Here is a 13,932-nt window from a genome sequence, read left to right as displayed (position 1 = left end):
TTTTGCCTCTGCTTGAAGTCTGCCACATTTATAGCACTGGCCGAAACGTGATCCTCAAGGGCGTCACAAAGGACACACTAATTGGTGGGGAACGCATAATTGTTATTGTTTTGGTAATATTTAGATGCAATTTGAGAAATACATCCTTACTGTTTGGCTATGTATAGAATAATATAGAAAATACATTACCAACATTTTACCGGTACTTGTCTATAATAAATTTTCAGGTATCCAAATGGCCTTTAAAAGTATATTTTTACTTTGGGGTCATGAAAATATTGAATTTTTTTGAAGAAGTAAAATCCATGGCAAAAAAAAGTCCTCAGCATGGACCATTTTTAATTTTTAATTTTTTTTTTAAAATCATGACTGTGGTGGCCGAGGTTATCGACAAGTAAAATTATTGTTGATCCAAAATCAATATTAGCAACATTATATGTTCAGCAGCAGTCCTGGTAGTGATGGATGGTCACATAAGCATTAAAGCAGGGGGCGTCGAAATGTAGAAGTCATTGATATTGTTTGCCAGAAGATTATGTGCTCCTGCAGGATCGTTAATTCACTTCCTCGGTAAAGCTCTATTTAATATTATTTTTAGGACCCCAGATTTTGGGGATGTGACCTTGTTGCAGCCACCAACCTCAGAGGAAGAGAAGATTTCGTGTTCAATATTCTAGTATTTAATTTTTGTCAATTTTTGGATGTGTTGGGTATAAGTGTTCAAAAAAGAAATAAAATATATGATTTCTTTCTCCGAGAATACCCCTATAATATAATATAATGATTCTAAAGTGGATCCCAAAATTTAGATGACTAAAGTATTTGAGAAAGTTCATGTAATTTTTAGAGGATGAAATTGTAATTTTTTCTAAAAAATTTCTGACCATTGCCCCTAAGTTTAATGCCACTGAGGACATAATTTTGAAGCTAAAAAAACAATAAAACCAGTTTCCCTCAATAGATTAATAGTAAATGATTACATCCTTAGTCTTATCAAACTAAGAGCAATAATAGGGTGCGGTTTGTATTAGATCCGAGGCTCTAAACAATCAAATTAGATCCACCTTAAAAATAGTATCGAGAAATGTGGTTTCAATACTAGAAATCTTCGACTAGCCTTAAAATTTATTTTCATTTTTAATTATAAAATTTAAAGCTTAAAAGATAGCGTAGATCGAGCATATCTATGAAAACTTGAATAACTTAAAAATTGACAGTTCAAAAATGCATCACAAGATACACTATTTTCAAAACTTGAAATCCATTTTTTTTTCAAGTTCGTGCATCTTGATGTAAAGATGATCAATTTGAGGATATTTAAGCATCAAAACAACCTCTTCTAGTGAAACTTTTGAGATAATTTCTAATTTGATTGTTTAGAGCCTAAGCTCTATATAAACTTTTCCCTTACATTATTACAATACTATTTATAGTCAAAATCATCCAAACCATTATATGTAAAATATGACGACTTGAGATGCAATAAAAAGTTTAAAAAAAAATTGTGGCATTATCCTATGGAAACCAAAAGTTGAAAGAAGATTGTGGCATTATCCCCCGTACTACATCGAACGTGTAACATGTTTCAATGACGTCAAGAGGGGTACGTCATGGCCATGACATTGACAGAAAATGCAAAACCCTAGGGACTCTAAAAATTAGAGAAAGAGAGAGAAATTTATTGATTCCATGAGATTGGGAAAACGTATGAAGCACCTGAGAACAGTTCCGGAACTGTGAACACTGAAAAGTTGATTTAGAAAGTTTAAAAAGTGGTATTATAAAAGTCCCAAATGATTTTATTCTCTTGAATGAGTATATTGTTTATTTATTGCCTCAAAAAAGATCAGATTTGGGAGTATTTTTGGGGCCCCAAATTTTAAGGACGCAAACTCTTTCATTATAATTTAGGAGTGTTTTTTAAATTAGATGTTATTATAAGACAATTTAAATTTATTCTTATTTGTATGTATAGTAAAATAATTATAAAATATAAAGTAATAATTTCAATTTTAGTATATAATATTATAGTTTGTTAGGTTGTGATAATTTTAAATGAGTAGAGAGAGTTTACAAATATTTGATGTGATACTAATTTCACTTTATAAGTGATATTATTGTTATTTATCTTACAATATGAAGGTGTTTTTTTAGTATTTTTGAATCATGCTTAATGCAATATCATTACATTATCTATTATAAATAATAATTATAGAAACATCCAGACAGAAAAACAACGTCTCAATATTGACATACTTTTTTGCAAAATAATAAAAATACAACCTCAATTTTTTTTTGAAACTCAATAAACACTATTTTGCGTATTTTTTTAAGTCAAACTGGCCGATCCGATAGTTTCTCCAATCCGAATCGCCGATCCACCAATCTAACACAATTTTTTGGGTGTTGATCTAGGTCGCCGGTCCATTTTTTTTTTAAATCCTTGGTATCTAGTGAAACCTTTGTGGTCTAAATTGTGGTACATGTCATTAGACTGGATGAAGTATTCCCTTTATAAAAATGATTAAATATTAAAAAGTTGTTTCTATGTTTGGATGTCTATATAATTATTATTCATAATATAATATTGTTATTTTCTATTAAAATGATTAAATATTGAAAAAAACTTCCATATTATAAGATTAAAAAACTAATATCGTTTATAAAGTGAAATTAGTATCACTTTAAACATTTATCAATTCTATTTACTCATCCAAAATTATCACAAGCATAATATTATATAAGGAAATTTATCTTATAATTTTAAAAATATTATTTACAACTATAACAAAAAATAATACATTATATAATTTATCATACAAATAAATTAATAAAAAAATAATATAATTTGTATGAAAATTATTCACTAGTTGTTCTCAAAATTATTGATGAACAACTTTTGAGAAATTTTTTGCCAATCTCGCATCGATTGAACAATTAGTGAACATTTCAAAAGTGATCGGCATAGATGAGAATGGGACCGAGGCGCACAACAATCACAAACACTTTTTATTTAAATGCATACACCATGCTTTAAATGTGTATATCTATCTTCCCTAGCTCAAAGCACTTACTTAGGATAATTTTTTTAGTCTAAAATTTTGAAAATATATAATATTTTTTTTTAAAAAAAATATATATATTTAAGTCGTGTAACACTTAGATCTAGCCCTTCAAAAAATTGAGGTACTAAGGGAAATATTTCCATGTGACCGCACCCACATATAAAAAAAATATATGACAAGTATTTCCCAACCGTCTAATCAGATCTAAAAAGAAGACTAGGATAATACCAATCAAAATGTCGCAAAATTGAAAAACAAACTTGGGTACCGACTCTCAGCTCATTGCCATTCCCTTGTCCAATCAGGAATCCGACCTATCTCGCATCTCATTCTCTCTCTCCCTCACTTGCCCAAATTGTGGGGCCCTAAATTGACATATTCATGTGTGCTAAGCTGTCTCGCGTATTCAAAACTTTTCATATGTGGTTAGAGCAACAAGACGAAAAATACTTCTATAAATTGACATATTCATGTGTGCTAAGCTTTCTCACGTATTCAAAACTTTTCATATGTGGTAAGAGCACATGCCCTCGCAATTGTCGTGCAAGCAACAAGACGAAAAAGACTTCTATGTCCTCCCACCGACATAACAAAATATATGGCTCATATTCCCCACCTTTCCTTTCTCTCTCTAACAAAAAAAAAAAAAAAAAAAAGAATTAGAGGAAAGGAGAAAAGCTGTAACCGCAACAATAATCTCACTTTCTTTAAGAACGATGGTAGTCTCATTACTCATAGCAATGTTTTCATTGCGGGTGAGGAATGAAAAAGGTTAAAGTGAGATAATGAGATTAGTGAGAAAAAGGGAGAGTATATAGACTCTGAGATTTCCTGGTTGGGTATGGGAAGGGCAAGGGCAAGGGGAAGGGGAAGGGCAACCAACTGAGAGAGCTGGTTCCCAAGTTTATCTCAAATTTTGAACATTTGGACTAGTGTTATCCCAGTCGTTCTTTCAATCTGGATGCGAAATATAACCACATATTTTTTCTATGTAGGTGGGGTCACATATAAAGTTTCCCCTTTTAAGATCGAGTGTAGTTTGTATAAGGTTGCAACCTAAAACAATTAAATTAAGGCGTACATCCAAATTTTATCATAAACATAATTTTAGTGTAAAGTTTCTTGTAGGATGGCTTGAGAATCTATTTTTATCTCTAATTATAAAACTTTAAACTTAAAAAATAGTTCAGATCAAATCAAGTAGATCTATAAACACTTGAAAATTTTGAAAATGGATGGTCCAGGTAATTTGTTACAAGCTACACTATTTTAAAGACTTTAAATCTTTTTTTCTTTTCATATTCATACATCTTGATGTCAAGATTATTAGTTTGAGGTTTTTCCAACATCAAAACGATTTTTTAGGTGCACCTTACTTCTACATTTTGAGGTTGCAACCTTATATAAACTTTTTCAATAGAGGAAAACATACAGTTTTGGTACGTCGCAGCCTACTCAACAGCAAGTCTAAGCTTGAAGATCTGTACCATCCATTAAATTAAATGGTATAAATTGCATAAAAATTTTTAGAAAGGAAAACCTGGAACTGGTATCATGGGTTGCGCCATTTCACCCAACGGAGGCCCCCCCAGTGTTAGCAAAATCGGCCAAGTAGTTTCTACTCAACCGAGCTACTCGGGCTTGGGCCCTTGCCGAGCCTGAGTTGTTTCGAGTTGGGTGTCTAACTCGGGGATATTAAAATTTTCTAAAAAAACAAAAAATTTATTTGGAATATATTTTTTATGTTTTCTATCATTTTGGCAAAGATTGTAAAGTGTTTTGGCTATAAATACTTGTTTTTACATTTTTCTATCTTTTTTAGATTATTTAGAAAATACCCCCAATCACAAGTTGATTTTTAAAAATCTATTTTTTCTACTACGTCTTCAACATCATTTTGTAATGTGTTGCTTAATCTTACTCTAGACATATATTTTCTATTTGTTTTAGATTTTTATATTTTTTATAATTTTTAACCCTTTTTACTACTATATTACTCGACACTAATCAGTTGAGTTCCTTAGACTCAACCCCAGTAATCGGCTCGGGTAGACACTGATTACTCAGTTCAAGTCACACTTTCTAACACCGGTGCTCCCCCCTATCTACATAGCCACCCTTTCTTTCTCTCTCTCTCTCTCCCCCTTTCTCTAACCTCGTATTTTCCCTTTCTAACCCCCTTTTGCAAATCATTGAAAAGACTTCATATGCCCACTCTTTCATTCCCTCTTCTTCCCATCTTTAAAATTTTAGAGGATGCCAAGATTTTACAATCTTGTTTTGTGTAGCGACAAATTGGGGATTTTAAGGATTCTTATAGATTTTGTACAATCAAGAGGAAGCCCTTAAAACTAAATGAAGATTTTCATTGTAACTTGATTGCTAGTTCTTGCTCTTTCTCTGAAATCACCAGGGTAAATGTTAAGTTTTGGAGCAATTTGAATTGAACAATTTTGACTGTATTGTATTACCTAAACATGGGTTCATGTAGATAATATAAGAGGCTGCAGTCCCTTGATTGTAGGGATCTATCTAACACAAATAGAAAGTGTACTATTTTTTCTAATAAATTAGAAAGTGTACAACAATACAAAATATGAAATTCAATTCGAAAATTTTGGTAACTCCTAACACTCCCACTTAAGTTGGATGCCCAACTTGCCTGTGAGAAACTGAAATTACTCTTTTCCAATATCTTTTTTGAATATATTAGCTCGTTGAGAAACAGTTGGGACATGAGTAGTATGAATGAGATCCTATTGATTTTCTTTGCGAGCTAGATAACAATCAAGTTCAATATGTGTTGTTCGCTCATGGGAAACTGAATTGCCATCAATATATATGGTTGATTTGTTGTCACAATAAAGCATCATAGGGCTGTTATGAAAAATGCCAAGATTAGATAAGAGGTATTTTAGCCAAGTAAGTTCACAAGATGCAAGTAAGTTCACAAGATGCAACTACCATGAAACAATACTCCAATTATGCAGATGGCCGTGAAACTGTCTGTTGTTTCTTAGTTTTCCAAGATATGAAGTTTTCTCCTAACATAGTGAAGTAACCGATAGTCGATTGTCTGCTCATTGGGCAACTAGCCCAATCAGAGTCACAATAGGCATAGAGTTGTAGACTACTATTAGCAGAGAGCAGAATTCTTTGGCCATTCGAGTAGCATCATTTAAGTGTGGTTTTCGAGGTTGATTCATGAATTGATTGAGGATGTGGACAGGGTAGATAATATCTGGCCTTGCCAATCAACCGTCGAATGAATGAAATCATCTAAAAGAGGTTCATCTTTGGTATTTAATTTTAAATTTTGTTCCATAGGGAAAATGATAGATTTTGCTGCCAAAAGACCCATATATTGAAGAATCTCAATAATGTATTTCCTTTGAGTGAGAATAATTCATATTTTAGAATGAAGAAATTCAATGCCAAGAAAGTATGTCAAAGGACCTAATCTTTGTATGAAATCAATCACTGAGAAAGGTCTTGATAATATTAATGACTTAAATATCGTTGTTGATGATCACGATAACATCTACATAAACAAGACATGTGCATGAATTGCCAAAAAAATTGGTAAATAAAGAATAATCCACATTTGACTGAACATATCTTGCTGCTAATAATGCATTTGAAAATGTGGCAAACCATTGCCTAGAAGCATACTTAAGTCAATAAAGAGACTTATTCAAACAACAAACTCAATGCCCTCCCTTGTTTGAAAAAACCGATGGTATCTTCATGAATACCTCTTCATGTAAATCACTATCTAAAAAAACATTTTGAACATCCAATTCGTGCAAAGACTAATCTTTAATAGCAACAATCGCAAGAAGACACGAACAGTTGTAAATTTGTTACGAGAGCAAAGGTTTCATGACAATCGAGCCCAGCTTGATGGTTATATCCTTTGGCTACCAATTGAGCCTTGTAATGCTCGATAACCCATCGGCTTTGTATTTTATCTTATAGTCCCATTTGCAACCAATAGGTCTTTTGTGGAGGGGTAGTTCAACCAAGGACCATGTGTTATTGCCTTCTAAAGCAGTTCTCTCTTTGCTCATGGCTTCTCTCCAATTAGGATCAGTTGATGCTTGTTTGAAAGAAGTGAGTTCAGTTGTAGTGGAAATATTAGCAACACAAGTTTTGCAAGCGGCTGAAAGTCTGTCATAGGAGGTGACAAAATTTAAGTGCACATATTGAACTGGTTGAGAATAAGTTGTAGCGGGTTGACAATACACAACAATGAAACAATGATGATCTTGTAAACATTTTGGAGGTTGACGAGACCGGTCAGAATGTCGGGGGGTATTTAGAGGTGTAGATGGTGATGAAGATGGTGAGGAAAGCATGACATAGGTTAAAGATGAATGTGACTGCTCAACAATGTGGGGTGAATAAGTTGAGTATGGCAATGTTATGTTGGTAGGAATGCCAGGTAATGGATGTGGGAGAACAATGTTTAATGGGTTTGGAGATGATGAAAACTCAAAAGATGCGAAGCAATGCTCATGAAAAACGATATCCCTATTGATAAAAGCATTGTGGTTATCAACATCATATAAACGATATATTTTTTTACCATGATGATAACCAATGAATACACATTAGTGTGACCTGGTGTAAACTTTGTGTTGATGATGTATGTTATAGGCATAGCAAAGCCAGCCAAACACCCTTAATTGTTTATATGATGGAGGAGAATTGAAAAGAGCTTCATGTGGGCTTTTGCCATTTAAAATAAGGATAAGTAAGCGATTGATAAAATATGTTGTTGTAAAAATGTAATCTCTTAAAAAAGAAAGAGGTAAATTAGCTTGAAAACGTAAGGCGTGTGCAACTTCAAAGACTTGACAGGGTTTACGTTCAGCAATGCCATTTTGTTGGGGCATTGTAATATAAGAGTGTTGATGAACACACCATTTATTTGAAAAGAATTATAAATATCTTGGAGAAAAACACAGTTCTATTGTCTGTTCGAATGGACTAATATGAGCAATAGAATTGTGTTTTCATAATTGCAAAGATATACGTTGATTAAATCCACTTTGTCTAACCTTCCAATATATTTTATGTCTTTATTTAAGATGCCAAAATAAGTTGAAAAACAACTAGAGAGAATTATGATAAATTTATTGTGGGGATATGATATAATAAGGAAAATATTTCATCTAATGAGTTGGGAAAAGTTTGTAGACTAATGAAATGGGGGGGATTAAGTGTTAGGATATTGAAATATATGAACTCGACACTTTTAGTAAAATGGTGATGGAGGATCCATACACAACCTGAGTCTTTTTAGGTGCTTGTTCTGAGAGATAAATATAGAATTGATTTGAACATTAGCTTCATTAAAAGTCCAAGAAACAAGACAAATTTATTTCATGTTTGGAGATGTATTGACTATGAGAGCTCTGTGTATCTACGACAATTTCAAAAAATAGTGGGAAATGGATAATCTAATACCTTTTGGTTTGACAAATGGATTGCAGATGCCCATTTGAGATACATTTTCCCTTAAGTTTAAAGCCACTTGCATCTGTCAAGGAGGCTAGTGAGGGTATTTATACTAATATTATTTGGTTCATTCGTTGCAGGTACAGGAGAAGTACAGACTGATTCATTGAGGAATATCAGACATTGTTGGAATTATTGAATGACACATATTTGACTCCAAATATAGATGATAACTTTATTTGGGATCTTACCCCTTCGGGAGATTTTTCGGTTAAGTCAACTTACAATCTATTGTTTTCTGATCATTGAAGAGACTTAGATGCTGGTTTATTCAAGATTAAGAAATTGCATATGCCTCTTAAAGTGCAGCTATTCTTATGGATCTTGTGTTAAGATAAATTAGCAATTGTTTCCAACTTGAGAAAGAGGGGGTCTATTATCACCAATATATGTATCCTATGCTAAAACAATGATGAAACCCCGCAACATCTTTTCCTTTAATGCCCTTTTGTTACATATATTTATGATTGGGCTCGACAGTGCTTCAATCTATCATTACCTTTGCCCCAAAATGTCAGAGCTCTTCTTAACCAATGGAACACACGTGATATTTCAAAGATGAGAACTATTATTTGGAGATCTATTTAGGTTAACCTTTTTTGGAATATGTGAAAGGAAAGAAATGGAAGAGTCTTTGATAGTATAAGTACAGATCTGCCTATATTAAAATCGAATATTTTGATAGTTGCAGCTGATTGGTTCCTTGCACATAAAGATAGTGGATTTATTCATAAAAGTGTTATCATTAACAATCCTTTGGCGGTGACGACTATGGGCGTTACCACCAATACTCGTAGTGAGGTTGTTCGGATACTACCACCAGTGAATTCCTTCAAACTTAATTTTGATAAAAGTTCACCTGGCAATCTAGAGCCAGCTGGCTATGGTGGACTCATCAGAAATAATTTGGGTCACACTATATTTTCTTACTCAGGTCCTTGTGGTATCACAACATCAGATGAGGTGGAAGCACAAGGTTTATTAGAAGGTTTGAAATTGCTATATACTTTAGAAGGGGGCAAGATTATCGAAGGAAACTCGACAAATGTTATTGCCTGGAGTAAGAAAAACGCTCATGTTCATTGGAGATTAAGGACTATTTTTCATCAAAATTAGGATATTTTGTCAACCTCTATGGCAACGGTCCAATATTGTTATAGAGAGACAAATGAAAATGCCAATGTTATTGCCAAAGGAGGAGTCATTACTCCATCTCTGTTGGTTACTTCATTTCTGTAATATTGTGTCTTTGTTTGAACATCTTGTATTTTACATATAAATTAATGATATGTCGTACATTATTGTTCTAAAAAAAAAAAAAAAAGAGCTTTTGGGTGAGAGATGGGACAGAGACTATTGTTGTCATCGTTTCCCCTCTCTTGATGTGTGAATGCAATTTTTGGATGGTGGATATACTAGGGCCTGCATGGTATTAAGTGTGGGCCCTGAAGCACCAAAGGCTTTTCCTTAAGAAACAGAACCTCACAAACTAGAAAATTAGCCAACTACCCAAATGCGGGAAAAATGAATATAGGAAGGTATTTTGTAGGGCTGCAACATTGTAAAGTTGTATCTCAAATATCGATGGAGAATGTAACAGTGGTGTCAGAAAATATTCGACAATCTTAGAAAAAAGAAAAAAAAAAAGAATTTTGATTTCTAAAAATGTGTATTTCTCATATGTTCTTAGACCATCCCTTTTAAGTATTCTACATCACTTTTAATCTTCAAATGCTATAATCAATGGCAAAAATAGATTTGCAAGTAATTGATATAACATAAGAGCTATAATTACCATAGTCATACGAGGATCGGACCACCTGGTCTAATTGGTCGGATCATCGACTTGTGCCTTGACTGATTTGATTTAAAAAAATTTATTTAATTGAAAAATAGTCAAAATTAATGTCTGACTAATTTTGGCCTATCGAACCATATGATTTCGACCGGTTTGACCTACTAAACAAAGTTGAGAAATATTTTTTAACTATATTTTGTATTATAAACTATGATTTTTATTTTCCTCATTGTTTTAAAAATATTATACAACATATTCTGCTGGTAGTCAAACTTGTTTTGATTAGACCAAACCTCTCATCAATTTAAAGTCGGTTAAATCCTAATAACTATGACAATAACTACCTCACTTTCTTTTTTTTCATGGAATTTTGAAAAACATAACACCAGAAACCACTCCCTCTTGATGTACTTGGAATGGCCATTTATGCAGATGTAATGGGGTAATAAATTTACATCTACATACCTCAACATTCATGTTCCCACATTTCAACAAATGGTGCTCTAAGAATGAATATGTATAATATGTGAATCAATGCTTGTAGAGAAAAAAGACAGACAACTGATGCCATGGGAATCATTATTACTATTTTACCCCATTTTAATCTGTTGAACCCCAATTGTTATCATTCATTTGAGGTTAGTTTGAGCCCATTAAAGATAAAAAACAAATATTCTTTATGGGAAATGTTTCTATGACCTCAACAACATATAGCCCCACTTCTTAATCATTTGATCTGAATCGAATGGCTAAGATTGTTCACAATGTTATGCCAAATACTATTTTATTTTTCATTTGTTTCTACAAAGAATTTTTGGATAAAATTTTGGTGTCCCATGATAAAATTAGGGCAAGCCTAAAAACAATAAAAACAAATATTTTTATAAAACTCAATGACCAAAATACCCTACATTTTTTAGGGGTATTTTGGTAATTTTGCACCATCAGAATTTTTATTATTATTCTTTTTATCATGTGGCCCTCTATCAAATCTATGCATGACCCAAATTTTGCTTCAAAATTATTTGTAAAAATAAAAATAAAAATTATGAGCCGTCTGATCAAGATCTGATGGTTAAGAGCTAGCTGGTGACATTCTAACTCAAGCCATTTCAGCCATCTAGTCAGATCTGATGGTTGGGACTAGGGTTCACATATATAATTGGGTGGGCTCACATAAAAAGCTTTCCCTTCTTTTATACCATTAATGATTTCTTGCAACTTGTCCCATGCAAATTGAGGGCAAAGAGACAAAATATTCATTTTCAAGGCAAAACACAAATTGACATTTTATAAACTGTGAGTTTGTCACTGAACATGTGGCTGCAAGTTTGGAATATGTATTATAGGCTTGCACATAATTAGTCCACCGTTTGTGCAGGCTCAACCATCCAAATTATAAATAATTTTTTGTAAATTTTTATTGTATAGAAATATATTTTATGTTAAGATGCTTACACTAATTTAGCATTGTAGTTAATAAATTTTGGACACTGATATACATTTGTTTTGTATATATTAATAGGGATATTTTTGGTCATTAATAGAGGTATGATGTCATCCATATAAGGTGTGACAATACTCACAGAGAGCACACTAGTGGCATTTAATGCTTTATGAGGGTGATGTCCCACCTCATGAAGATGATGTCATACCCCTCCTAATGACAAAAAATATCTGTACTAAAAACAAGTTCTATATACAAAACAAGGGTATATAGGTTTCCAAATTTATTGTGTATAATGCTAAATTACTTCATAGTGTGAGCACCCTAATATAAAACCCTTTATAATGATTTTCAGAATGTATTGGACCTTATTTATTAGGACGAGAGGAAGAGTTGTTTTTATAACAATTATTTTAGACTATGATATTCTAAATAATAAAATTCAACAATGAAACAATTAAGGGAGTGTCTTTCTTCAAGGGCAATATTATTTAAGCACTTAAAATCCCTTTAATATTGTTAAGAGGTTTAAAAGATGTCAATTGATGTTAGAGGGTTCACTTTTTAATTTTTCTCTCACTCATATGCCTCCTTAAATAATATAATCGGCATTGTTTTAGTTGGAAATTTAGAAGAAACACGAGTATTGTTGATGCCCCCTAACTCGTGTCATTTGGCTGGTTCTCTTAGGGGGTCAAATTAATGAAATGCTTATGTTTACTCAAGGCGTGCAACCCTAAACAAGGGTAAATTGGATATTTTTAGATACTTTTTTTTTTGTAGGTATTTGAGTGAAATGAAAATTTATGTGAATTAATTATTGTTAAAATTAGGGAAAATGATGAGGACGCTGTCCCTAAATCCATGTATGACATAAATCAAATTCCCATTTGTTCCTCATGTATGTCTTTATTATTATTTACTTCCTTTCATGTAGTTTAGCAATAGGAATCGAATTTGTGATGTAGTGTTGTTATATTATATTTTAGTATTAATAAAAGCAAACAATATTTTTACATATATTATTTTCTACGATAGTAGACATGGACCTCTCCAGTGCTCGAGCTAGGTTTTTAAAAGTACTACATACAAATAGTGTTGAGAGATGAGTGTAGGATGTGTTTGTCCTATGATAAATAAAGAAAAATTATCTTAGTATAACTAAGATATTAACTATTTAATATTTTTTTATAAAAAAACTCTTAAAAACACTTACAGGAGAAATTGAATAGTGTTTTACCCCACATGTTATGTCCATGACGGTCTTTTAATCCACGTTGTTCGAAAAAATTGGATGGCACTGAGCCTGTAGTCAAAAACACTATTCATTTTCACATATTCATGTTTTATATATTGGTGCAGTTGACATACGGATGCGTCTGTAGCTATAGAGGTAAAGTGCACCTTCAAATTTTATCATGTTATATAATTTTGATGTAAAATGTTATTAGGATTATCTCAAAATATATTTTTATATCTAATTATAAAATATTAAATTTTAAAAATGGTTAAAATCAAATAGATCTATAAACATATGAAAATCTTGAAAATGGACGGTGTAGATAATATGTTGTAAAATGCACTATTTCCAAGACTTAAAATCTTTTTATTTTTCATGGTCATACATCTCGATGTCGAGATGATCAATCAAAGGGTTTTTCAACATTAAAACAACCTTTTCCGATGGACTTGTGAGGTGCATTCGTAGTTCTATATTATAAGGTTCCATCCTTATATAAACTTTTTCTTTTATATATTTTACTTTAGTTTTAAAATATCTCTCAACAATATGAAATAATTAATATTTTTTTTATATATTTTACTTTAGTTTTAAAATACCCATAAAATAGACATGATTTTGACTTGGAATAATTAAAAAACAATTAGAATGTCAAGTAGTTGTAAAATAAAGTGTATTTTTATAAAAATTGTATACTATGAGACCATTTATTTTTTGTACAAAAAAGTCACAATCACTTTTAACCATTAGATATGAAACCTAATAGATAAAAATATGTCACACAATACAAAAAAATTTATTTTAAACGTTTTACTTAAACAACCATACATCATCAAACACTAAATTTAAAATCTAATAG

Source organism: Amborella trichopoda, chromosome 10, assembly GCF_054954075.1.
Source record: "Amborella trichopoda isolate Santa Cruz 75 chromosome 10, AtrichopodaSantaCruz75HAP2 v2.0, whole genome shotgun sequence".
NCBI lineage: Eukaryota > Viridiplantae > Streptophyta > Magnoliopsida > Amborellales > Amborellaceae > Amborella > Amborella trichopoda.
Note: the sequence above shows the minus strand (reverse complement) of the source record.